This window comes from Mus caroli, unplaced genomic scaffold, assembly GCF_978045245.1.
Source record: "Mus caroli unplaced genomic scaffold, Mus_caroli_1 scaffold_10, whole genome shotgun sequence".
In the NCBI taxonomy this organism is placed as follows: domain Eukaryota; kingdom Metazoa; phylum Chordata; class Mammalia; order Rodentia; family Muridae; genus Mus; species Mus caroli.
In genome coordinates this window covers 113,223,633-113,236,325 of record NW_028227265.1, presented here as the reverse complement: position 1 = coordinate 113,236,325, position 12,693 = coordinate 113,223,633, and positions in this window count along the sequence as shown.

Genomic DNA, 12,693 nt, shown 5'->3' with positions numbered 1-12,693 from the left:
CTCAAGGGTACCTGTGAGCCCTGACTAGACAGGGACTCAGCTGAAAGCTGCACCATAGCAAGTGGTTGCCATTTAATGTCCTCTGATCTAGAAAATATCAACATAATATGATTGAAACATGAAACAGGACTCTCCTCTGTACCATCTTCAAACCCTTTTCTAAGCATCTCCAAGATGTCATTCCATGTGGCAGAACCACTTTCTGCCTCCCACATTTGCTTCCTGAGACCTTATTTAAATTTTTATTGTCAGCATCTATAGCCTAAACACCGTGGTAGTACACTGGACCTCACAGTCCCTAGAGTTCATTCATGTTTCCTTTTGATTCTGCCATCTGCTTTCCTGCTTGCTCAGCCACAGACCATAAAGCAAACCTGTTTTGCAAGGGTCCCTCATTGCCTGTCAGGAGGACATATTCAAACTGTGGAAAGAAACTCAACAGCAACAAAGATTCCATCCACACTCAGCTGGCTTCTGTGAGGTCTATGTACTATAATATCTGTACTTCCCAAGGATTTCTCAGAAGGTGAGTGTTCTGTGCTCTTTTCTGTTGTAACATACACTATGCAAGGCTGCATCACTTACCCAATTTTATATCTTTCAAGTCTCTATATTTTATAGGGAAAATTAAGAACAGGAACCAGAGAATGGCTTACTTTTCCTCTAGTCTCTGCTTTCCTTGGAAGCTGCCACTTGAACATTTACTAAGAAGGGTTGATGATGGACTCTGAAGTAATTCTTATTTACTTTCTGTTTGATACACACACACACACACACACACACACACATGTAGTGCCCATAGAAACCAGAAAAATACATCAGATCTCAAGCTGGAGTTACAGGCACTTGCAAACTGCCTGACATGAGTGTTGGAAATTAAATCTGGGTCCTCTTTATGAACATTAGGAGCTTTTAATCTCTAAGATATTTGTACATTTCTGATATGTGGAGTAATTCTTGAGATAGCATAGCTTTTTCTTCCTGGCATATTATGACCACTCATTGATGAGTGTGGCTTCATAGTGTAACAAGGAAATAAACAGAGCATCACGGTGATAGCCAGATTTACAGTAATGGCGATGGGTAAGTTAATGGGGGAGTCGGGGGCTCCAAATGATTCTGTTGAGCACTGCTGGCCCAGTGATGCTGCTCCAAGCTGTTTTGGTCTTTGTGTGTGCTAGAGTACACAGGAAAGTTGAGGGATGCTGCAATCAGTACCCACAATGAGATAGGACTTTCTGATACCATATCAGTTCTAAGGCACCCATTGTCTTAGTCAGGGTTTCATGTCCTGCACAAACATCATGACCAAGAAGCAAGATGAAGAGAAAGGGATTTATTCAGCTTACACTTCCAGATTGCTGTTCATCACCACAGGAAGTCAGGACTGAAGCTCAAGCAGGTCAGGAAGCAGGAGCTGATGCAGAAGCCACAGAGGGTGCTGCTTACTGGCTTGCTTCCCCTAGTTTGCTCAGCTTTCTTTCTTATAGAACACAAGACTACCAGCCCAGGGATGGCACCACCCACAATGGGCCCTCCTACCCTTGATCACTAATTGAGACAATGCCTAACAACTGGATCTCATGGAGGCATTTCCCCAAGGGAGACTCTTTCCTCTGTGATAATTCCAGTTTGTGTCAAGTTGGCACACAAAACCAGCCAGTATACTCATGCTTCTATAAGTAGCCAGGAAAGCCTTGTAAATTCATTGGTTCTATAAATTGGATTTGGGTAGAACTTTTCCTTTTTCCTTTATAAGTGCCCTAGCTGGGATATACAAGAACCTCTTCATCTCTTCCCAGTAAAAGTAACTGCACACTTAGCCATTTTGTTGAGAGGAGCAAACTTCTGCTCCTTCTAAATACAGAATTGTTTGCATTTTAGTGATGCAATTTCATGAGTGGATAACTGACCCTCAATATATCAAAACATGATAAATTCAGGTTACATCTATGTCTTGCCTGAGATTTTGTTTCCTCTTCATGAGGATATGAATATCTTCTCTCTATGGATCTGAAGGTGACTGTGAAGGTTAAGTTAAATAAAGTAGGTGCCATTTCTAATGTCACAGACATAATCTGTTATTATAGCATAATTGTTGCCTTTATATTTGAAGTGTATAATTTAAGTGTAAGTTGTAATCTTCTGTCCAGCTGTAGTTCTGAGTTAAAAAGTAGCAGATTAGGCCTTCCGAAAGTTATCATAATTGCATTCAGTAGTGAAACTGCTTTCCCTCATATTCAATTTGTCCTACTGGGACCATTTGCCCATCAGTCATGCTAAGCCTTTTTAGGATTTCAGAATCATTTTTTAAAAGCCATAAAAAGCTCCTGTACAAATCATGGAAAACTGTTGTTCTGACAACATAAATGTTCTGTGCATCAAAAAAACCACATTAAAATTATCCAAGCGGCTACAAAAATGCATTGCAAAGAGGAGCCGTTATGTTTTGATAAGGACCCCCATCACAGTGAAAAGCATGGCTTCATTCCACCTCACCCTTCTGGAAGTGAGGGAATCCCAGAACATCAATGCTAATGAGCTATGGAGGTGTCCATCACAACAAAGCAGCGGGCTTGGGACCCAGGCTGCAGGTAAGGCAGATATTAGAGACTGTCATTATTCATTGTGCACTTTCAACTGGCATCTCTAATGTTGCATGTAGAAATTTGATAAAAGGAAAATAATTACCCTTTTATATTATAATTTTATTATTTTATGGTAGTTCTCTGTACTTCTCTCTCTCTCTCTCTTTCTCTCTCTCTCTCTCTCTCTGTGTGTGTGTGTGTGTGTGTGTGTGTGAGAGAGAGAGAGAGAGAGAGAAAGAGAAAGAGTGAGAGAGAGTAGAGATTCACGTTGAATTTGTTTTTATCTTTAAATTGCATTTGTTCAGCATATATATAATACACACACACACACACACACATACATATGCATGCATGGGCATGCATGCCACTGCCCACATGTGGAGCCTAGAAAACAACTTATAGGAGTTGGTTCTTTCTTTCTACCACGTAGGTCCCATGTAGGTCCAATCTGAGGGATCAAACCGGGGTCATCAGACTTGGTGGCAGGGACTTGTTCCAGGTGATCCATCTCTCAGACTCTCCACCTCATTTCTTGAGACAGTTGCTTTAACTGACCCTGTAGCTCTCAGGTCTCACTGAAACTAGCTGGCCACAGAGAGCCTCCTGTCTCTTCCCCTTCCACTACCACTGAGTTCTCTATCTGTAGCTTTAATGTGGGTGCTGATCTCAGGGCCTCCTACTTGAGCAGTGAGTACTTTATCCCCTGGGCTATCTTTCTGGTTCAGTTCTCAGTATTCCTAGCTTCAAGATCAAAGCACCTTAATATAGTCACACTCTAATTGTATGGATGTTCTTTTCTCCGTGTATTCATTCCATGTCAAAAGGTGATTAGTTTTTCTTAAATCAAATTCCTACATGCAATGGGATAGATGCTAGTTGAAGACTCCATACAGAACAATGGTTGTCTTTACATATCTGTCTCTCTGCAGTTCCGTACCTGTGTCCTGGACCCAGGGTTTGCTGCTTTGTCATGGTTGTCACTTCCATGCTCACTGTCATAGTCATAGTCAAGTGAATAACTCCATGACCTGGTAGAGCTTTGCCTCGTGTAAGCAGAGGCTATATGGATTAAAGTTCTCACAATGAAAGGTTTGGGACAAGTGCTCATTGTATAAAACCAAGGCATGTTCTGCAGTTCTAACTGCACTCATAGATGCCTTGTAAATCCTTTCTATGGCCAAATGTATAAGTGTCTCATTTCTCCCCCAAACTCAGCTCTTAGAAAATCTGCCATGGACCCCTCTCACCAATTTTCTGACCTTTGATTATATCCCCATTAAAATTTACATTAGTTGCAAGTAGCAGGCAATAAATAATCAATTTAAGAAAATTAACAATATGTTTTGTTTTTGAATAATGTGTTTTCATTGATCAGTGATAGGTAGGCGAAAACCAGTGCAAATCAATACTGGGACCATTTTCATGAATCAATGTTAATTTGCTGCTTATGTTTCAGTTGGCTCCCACCAAACTCCAAAACTAATATTCAAATTGTCTGAGCACAGTGAATTTCAAGGCATGAGGCACAGAGTACAATGAGAACTGTCTAGTACCTGGAAGCTCACAGTGTCCTCTAACAGTTAATGCTCTGGAATCCTCAAACCACTTAGTATTTTTAAATGATAAAGCAATATATCGTTTTAAGTAAGTTTAGTATTTTGTCTTGGGAGACATTCACAGATATTTTGGGCTATATGTGACTTCTCAGTCACAGGCTAGTTATACTTGTGAGATTATGGAATTTACATTAAATGTTAATGATTTGTTAAGATTATTAAGATGCCATCTTTAGTATGAATCTCTACTTTTCGAAGTCTCTTATCTACTGTTAGGTACCAGTTTCTATATATATTCAAAATTCCTTCTCATAAAAAGATAGAGCTAATATGGTCATTGTAATGAGATAGACGGATGTCACATAAAATATTTCAGGGCAGTTCTGTCTACAAGTGATTTGTTTCTATGTCCTTCCCTTTGTGAGAACTGAGGTATTTGACATCTGTTATAGCAATGATACATAACTGATACCTGGAGTCTGACTGTTTTGATACTTGCCTTACATGTCTTGATACCCACAAAGAGGATGAAGCAGGGCTAAGCCTTTAAAAAGTACCAGAGGTTTAGATATGTAATGTAATGTAAATGTGATGCTGGGAGGACTGTGCCTATCTTCAAGAATTTCATAAAATCTTCCACCATTATAAGGTGAGCATTTAATCCTACCATCCTGTACAGTATGGAATTTCCTCTTAGCTTGAAGCCAGTTTGATGATACCTGAATCATCTCTTTGGGTTTTTGTAACAAAAATAGGCAGACTTACCCTTTGCTTCACAAGAAAACTTGCATCGGGCACATTCTGAAAAAAATATGAGTAAGACATTGTCATGTTGTCACAAAGAACAAAACTTTTACTATATTCTTAATGACATCTCTCAGCCTCCTGTATGCTACTGTGCATTCCATAAGAGCAGAGATGGTTCATATATTGTTGATATTATCCAGGGGGATTATAAGTGGAGATGGTAGGCTCAAGATCTTTATTTTGACAAACCTTGCTTTGTAGCTGCTTGGCATGGCTTGCATGTAGCTCACTGTATAGACCAGGCTAGCCTTGGGCTTCTGGTGATCATTTCAAGATGATCACCAGTACAAGCATGTACTACTATGCCTGGCATGGTACTTTAAAGATTAAGATATTAAGAAACTCTGAAGATATTTCCCTGAAAGATGGGGTCTAAAGTATCTGTCTTAGTCAGGGTTTCTATTCCTGCACAAACACCATGACCAAGAAGCAAGTTGGGGAAGAAAGGGTTTATTCAGCTTACACTTTCCACATTGCTGTTGATCACCAAAGAATGCAGGACTGGAACTCAAGCAGGTCTGAGTGTCTGTATTACAAAGCACACCTTCATGAGACACTCTTGGCTGGCAGTTTATTCCAAGCCTAGTCACCCACATTCCTAAAATTTCTAGAACTCAAGTTTCAGCACTAAAACCTCTCATGTCTTGAGCAATTTTCTTCTGGGTCTGAAGTCTTAGTTTGGTAAGATGAGTGAAATTTGGTGAGGGAATCTACCACTCATATTGTTTTCCCCAAATAAGATCTGGAAGCCTCATTGCCTTCAAGTCAATGACCAGCCACAGGTGTCATCCTCTTGAGTTCCATGGCTACTGTGACTGCCTGCATTCTAGCCATAGGTTTTAACAGCCACCATCTACTGTTCCCCCTGTGTCATATTCCCTAGTATTCAGCTGAGCAACATAAAGTATATCTGAATCCCCAGTCTCAACAGCTCACCCCTGAGGTGGTATGGTTAGTGGCTGAGCTTTGTGTTGTGATAATGTCAATTCAGGTTTGAACATTACAAAATTATAGCCATGAACATTTGAATACTATTGCGGGTAATAAGAATGACTATGATACCAGGCTTACATGATCAAGACATTACTGAAAACAAAGTATAAATGATTGTAGAAAAAGACATGGACTTATCTAGAGAGGAAACAAGCTCCAAACAGAGTAGTGCTCACACTGTAGAGGGTATCTACTTAATCTATGTTGCCATATCCAATGTTTTGAGAGTTAAAGCAATAGAGAACAGAAGGGAGGGGATGCAAAAAGCAACATCAAACTTCAGTAGTGTTTCAGTTGGGGTTCTCTATAAAAAAGAGATGGAAAGAATGGAAGATATATATATCAAAGAAATTTGTTGGATTAAGTTACATTGTTGACCTAGGAAGTTTAACTGTAATTGTCTACATTCTAGAGATGTTTATAGCGTATTTAGCTCACAAGGTTAGTTGCATCATCAGTTCCAAAATGGTGATATAGGTGTGGAGAATACTATAAAAGTATTAGTTAGTCTCAGTCTGAAGTCCAAAGGAGGTGACTTCTAATGTCAGTGAAGGATGAGGCCAGCAGCATCTGAAACAACAGGGCAGATGCACACATCATTTAGAAGCAAAGACCAGCAGGCTTCTCCACACCATGAATCCCCCAAAAGTTCTGTCGAGCCTTGGAGAAAGCACTTTTACCCATCAGTAGACCCTCCCCAGGATATATCTTCACAAGCCTGCCCAGTGTGAGTATTTGAATGCCCTCAGAGCCCATCAGGTTGATAACCAAGATCACCCAACCATCAAAGATGCATGATTGCAAGTATATTTCAGCACTCAATATGTACTAAATACTTTAAAACACCATCCCTAGGGGTCTATGTCCAACATTAAACCTAATTATCCAAATGGGTTACATTTTAAAGATTTTTTTTATTTTTCATGTTTTTTTTCTCTAGGTCAATTTTCTAATACTTATTAAAAGAACTTTTGAACCAGAAAGAAGCTGAATTTCACTTTTAAAGTTGTTTTATCTAGATTTTTACCATCTTGAAGCCAGGCAATTTAAATTTTTCATCTCTATTTGGATTCCTGATGATAATAAGTGCTTTCTTTGGCAGAGCACTCATCAATTTGCAAAGTACCCTATTTAAATGGTAGCAGTTCATCCTCACACCAACCCCTTTGCATAAGGAAGGACCTTAGAGCAAAATATTTAATATTCTGATTTTTTTTTTTTTTTGAGGATAGGAAGGCTCTGTGAGAGGCTGTGGCCTGGACACAGTTTTTATTTACAATTCAATGAAAAACTGAAATGTGGCTCCCTTCTGAGATAAGAACATATGGAGTTACTCCTGTGGTTTAGCAGTGCCCACACCACTTACCAGAGGAAGACAGACTGCTGACATGTGCCCTCTCCTTCAAGGATTCTTAGTAGAGAGATGGAGGCAGAGAGGAGCAGGGAGTGATGCTGCTGATCGGCAGGCCCTGCAGTCGTGAGTGTCTGTCCTAGGCATTCAGTCTCCCCCAGTCTGGTCCTGGAAACAGTTTTGAGTCTGCATTTGGGGCTCAGGACTCTTCAGAGCTGCCTTCCCCACTGGTGTCTGTGGTCTCTCTCCCCCCATCCTCCCACAGCTGACAGGGATTGGTTTTCACATGAAATGTAAGAGGAAACAATGAAATCCTCACTCTTACAGGAGCCTGTCCAACTATGGCTTTAAATGTCTTATTGAGAGACATACAGCAAACTTTATTGTTTCTTACAATGTTTGGTAAGAGGATATCTCTTCAAAGCATGTTGGCTCAGTTGGATGGAAGCCAGGGTGGATTCTGATCTGAATCAATAAAGGTGAGTGTGTACATTGATAACTCACGTGCGTCAGCTCGCCAGTGAGAGAGGAAACACTGGAGAGGTATTCGCTATCTGTGATTTGTGTGCTCTTGTTTAATTGTTTCCCAGTGCTGCATGTAAGTCCAGCGATTTGGAAATGGGAGGCAATCACTCTCTTTCTAAACTAAGTTGTAGCCCCAGACACTTTCTCTTATTTATTCTTTTTGTTTCTTTTCATATAATATCTAATATGCACCATTAAATACCTGTGCTAACCACTACAAACTCTTTCTTTCTAAACCATGCATTATTATATGAGTGCACGCGCATGCACACACACGCACCACATGAACACACACTTGTATACAAAGACATGCACATATACTATGTATATGCACACAGAACCAAACAAATGTACACACAGCACACACATAAAGACACAGAAATGCAACAGATATACACATATATATAAACACAAGCACATACTGTAACATAAACACATGCATAAACAATAACAGGACACACAAATACACAGCATTACAGGCAGAAACACATACATATACACACAACTTCCTCCCAAACACATAAATACATTTCTCCACATATACATGTATACAAGTACAGGTACATACTTTGACTTTGTGTGTATGTGTGTGTGTACACACATACACACATATACATATATCCTACACATATACATGCATACAAATAGAGGCAGAGATGAACACGCACACACAAACATAGGCACACACAAATACACACATCCTACATATAAGCACATACATGAGCATAGGCACATACATACACATGTACACACATACTGCATACATTCATATTATACACATGTAAACACATGTATAAATGCACATATATGCACTATCTCTTTCATACACATATACACACACATGTGCACATAAGACCATCATGTATGCACACAGAAATGGATACCCAATACATGCATATAAACACACATGTACATATTTCATGATTGTACACATCCACATACCACAGATACATGCATACATACAGAAACACATATACATGTATGCACATATATGTACATATATGTGTATACACACACGCACAAACATAAACACACATACACACAAGCACACACACCAAGAAGTGGATTGCATAATAGTGCCCAGAGGCCTTCCTTCTTGTAGAAAAGAAACTTTTTTTAATTTTTTGCCTTGTAACTCTAAACCTCATGATAAATTTTAATCAGTACATGTCAAGTCAATTTGATGTGGATAAGGAGTCTATTTTTTACAATCTGTCTTTGAATATTCCAAAATAATATCTGTAATTAATTGCTAGCACCTGTAGAATCCATCTGCAAACATCTCTGGATCGTGAGCTGTAAGGAGCTGACTGCAGTCAGGTAGCCCTGGTGCAGCAGCAGGCACAGACGTGTTGAATATGCAAAGCCATGAGAATTCATGCATCAAAGTCATATGCCAGGTGCTTCTCTCAAATTAAGTTTTTGTTAGTGTCCAGTTTATCCACTTGTACTTTCCAACAAATCAAAATGCATTTTGTAATAACTGTTGCATGAGGGAAAAAAGCTTTCCCCCAGCTCAGTTAAAGTTTTAGTTATTAGTAACTGCTAGGTGCATTTTATTGGGTGTGTGAAGATGTGCTTTTAAATACAGCATCTTTCCAGATGCATTTGATGTTGGCATCAAGTCTGGAATCATGTCTGAGAGATAATCCAGACAGAGAAAGGGACACAGGGATATTTGTCAACTCTTTTGTTGAGAAAGGACCACATGCCCCAGGAATCAGTGTTTGATGAATGCCTGCTAATTACATACTGACTAATTCAGGGTAAATTGATTGCTTTTCTAACAGTCATTCCAGGGCATCCCAGGTGTCATTGGAAACAGACCCATGGTTCCATTCAGCATGCATCCTTCAGGTTGATGGAGAGGCTGAGTGTGCCATTTAGACCATTTCATTTTTTTGTCACTATGCTGTTTGGAATTTCTTTTTTATTATTATTATTTTATTAGGTATTTTCTTCATTTACATTTCCAATGCTCCCAAAAGTCCCCCAGACCCTTCCTCCCCACTCCCCTACCCACCCACTCCCACTTCTTGGCCCTGGCGTTCCCCTGTACTGAGGCATATAAAGTTTGCAAGACCAATGGGCCTCTCTTTCTACTGATGGCCGACTAGGCCATCTTTTGATACATATGTAGTTAGGGACACGAGTTGAATGTCATCAGAAATATTGTCAGAGGGAAAAAAAACAAACAAAAAACCAAAACATATATTAAATTCTTATTTTGAATTTTATTGTAGTTACTCCCATTTTTAACTACATGGCCCAAAACTTTTAATTAATTGATTAATTTTTAGGCAAGGTTTTTCTATGTAGCTCCAGCTGTCCTGGAACTCATAGAAATCTGCCTTCCTTTACCTCTTGGGGCATGGGATTAAAGGCTCTATCCCTTTTCCAGCTCTGTCCATCAATTTCTCTTTTGGATTCTCATAATCTTAGTTAATTATATTTTGGTGTGTTCTTTTATAGATGCCTTACACTTTAATGAATTCACCCACACAATGTATGCATGTACTAAAATGCATCTATATATTATATACATGTATGAGTTGAATGATTATACAATCAGCCTATTATACAATATATCTTAAGTGGATATTATGAAATTAGTTTGTATATTTTTCCTATTTACATAAACAAAAGCATAATATGATACTCATTTAATCTAGCTGATATAAAATTTACTTTTGTAGGTGACACAAAAGTTCCATTAATGTACAACAAGACAGTATATTCATAGATACAGACTTAGGGTAATATTGAAATCAGGATAAACATAGCCCAATTACTTATTTATTTGTGATGTAGAACTTTCAAACCCACCTTTTCTAGCACTTTTTTGGAAGTGACAGAGTGACGTCACTCTGTAGTCATCCTGTTAAGCACCGGAGTGAGAAAAGTTGTTCCTGTTCCTGTGAACCAACATTTGTGCCCTCTGTCTGTGTGTGTGTCTGTGTCTGTGTGTGTGTCTGTGTCTGTGTGTGTCTGTGTCTGTGTGTGTGTGTGTGTGTGTATTTCTCCCTCTCTGTCTCTCTGTCTGTCTCTTTGTGTCTCTGTCTGTTTGTGTCTGTCTCTGTCTCCATCTTTCTCTCCCTCTCTTTCAATAGTTTTACAGTTACTGCATCTTGGGGTTTAAGCCCTTATCTTTTCTGCATTGTTTCTGTGGGTGCAGATGTGGGTCTTATCCAGCCTCCATTGAGGTGGGCATGGGCCTCAGCCAGCGTTTATGGAGAGAAGTGTGAGTCTCATTTGTTATCAGAAGTACTGGATAGGAACCATTCACACACACATGACTCCCCAGCACCTTATTCATAGCTATAGTGAAACACAAATCTACACTCTTTGTGCTCCTATCAATTTTTGTACTTTGAAGTCATAACTAAAGCATCTACTCTACATGAGCCCAAAAAAAGATGTCTATGGGATGATGGATCAGAGTGGTTTGCAAGGAATAGCTTAATTCTAGGTCTTTGGTGTAAATAGTCCACCCTTATGTGTCTGGTCCGCTATATCAACTGCCAAAGTGGTTCTGACTCATTATTCCTGCTCTGGAGTCTGTTAAACATTCTTCTATTTCACATAAAATGCTCATTATTAGGAAATCAATGCTTCTATACTTAGCCTATACTTTTCTGAGAAAACCAGGTGGTTGAAATAGAAAATATGAGAAAGAAATTTTAATTATAGATGTGTAATAAATCTGGTTATTCTCATAGGATGGTAGATATTAAAAGATCTATTAAGTTTCAAATTTACTTTCTATTTTGCTCAGTTTTATTAGACTGAGGTAGTTTAAGGTTAATATTCATAAGAGATAGCCTGAAGAGAAACATTACATCTTAAGGATGATGGGCAGGAGCCAATATGTGTTCAGAACTTTATTTTGGACCATGACCTCCACAAACAGTGAGCACAAATAGAGTGGAGGAAGTAGTTTGGTAGGAAGAGAGAGCACCTGCCCAGTAAAGCACTAAACCCTGGCTTATGTCCTGAACATAAACTGTGTCACTCCTAAAGCCCAGCACTGGGAGGTAAAAGCCACAAGATTACGTATTCCCGTTCACAGCTTTGTATGAAGTTCAAGGCCAACCTGGGCTTGGTGAGATTGTCAATGAAACAAAACATCCCCCAAATACAAATGTTAGACAAGAAGGAAAATGGGAAGGAGTCTCTCTAACCTATCTTGGAACGCCTCTTTCAAAAGGGAATGAGTAATTTATTTAAAATTACTTTTTAAAAAATAAGAAAATAAGCAATTGCATAATTCACATGTCCCATTGAGATGTGACTCTCTATCAAACCACACCCTCTCCTTCTAGAGGAGTGAGGAGTCATAGAAGAGTCATGATTAAGGAAGATTATGTCCATACCTGTTTCTTTGGAAGGAAGAGATATGAGCTTGAAGAATGTTTCCAGTTATTCCCATCTATTAATGTATGAGACATTTACCTGACATTTAGATAAAGACACTTAGCTACCAGTCACGAGGAGGTAGTTATATCCCAATCCTGGATGGAGCTTCTGATACACATGCTGTCAAGTCCCTGTATTTGAAGACTTGTGCCATTAACTGAGTACAATTGTGTCTGTTTTTCAACTCAGTGTCCTCCTATCTTTGTAATCTCCTGTCAAACAACCACTAATGTACATTATCTTTTGGTTTAATGGTTAATAGTGTGAGATTTTTCTGTCTTCTTTTTAAGGAACTTTTTGTGGAATGACAGGACTCCTCTCCTCTCTCATTCTGTATTTTCTTCTCCTGTAAAGAATACATCTTATTCCTAAAACAAAAACACTGAGAGGAGTTCCTTGAATTTTGACTTAATGTTGAAAGCCACCAAGTGAATTCACAGCATGCAATGTTCTCTTG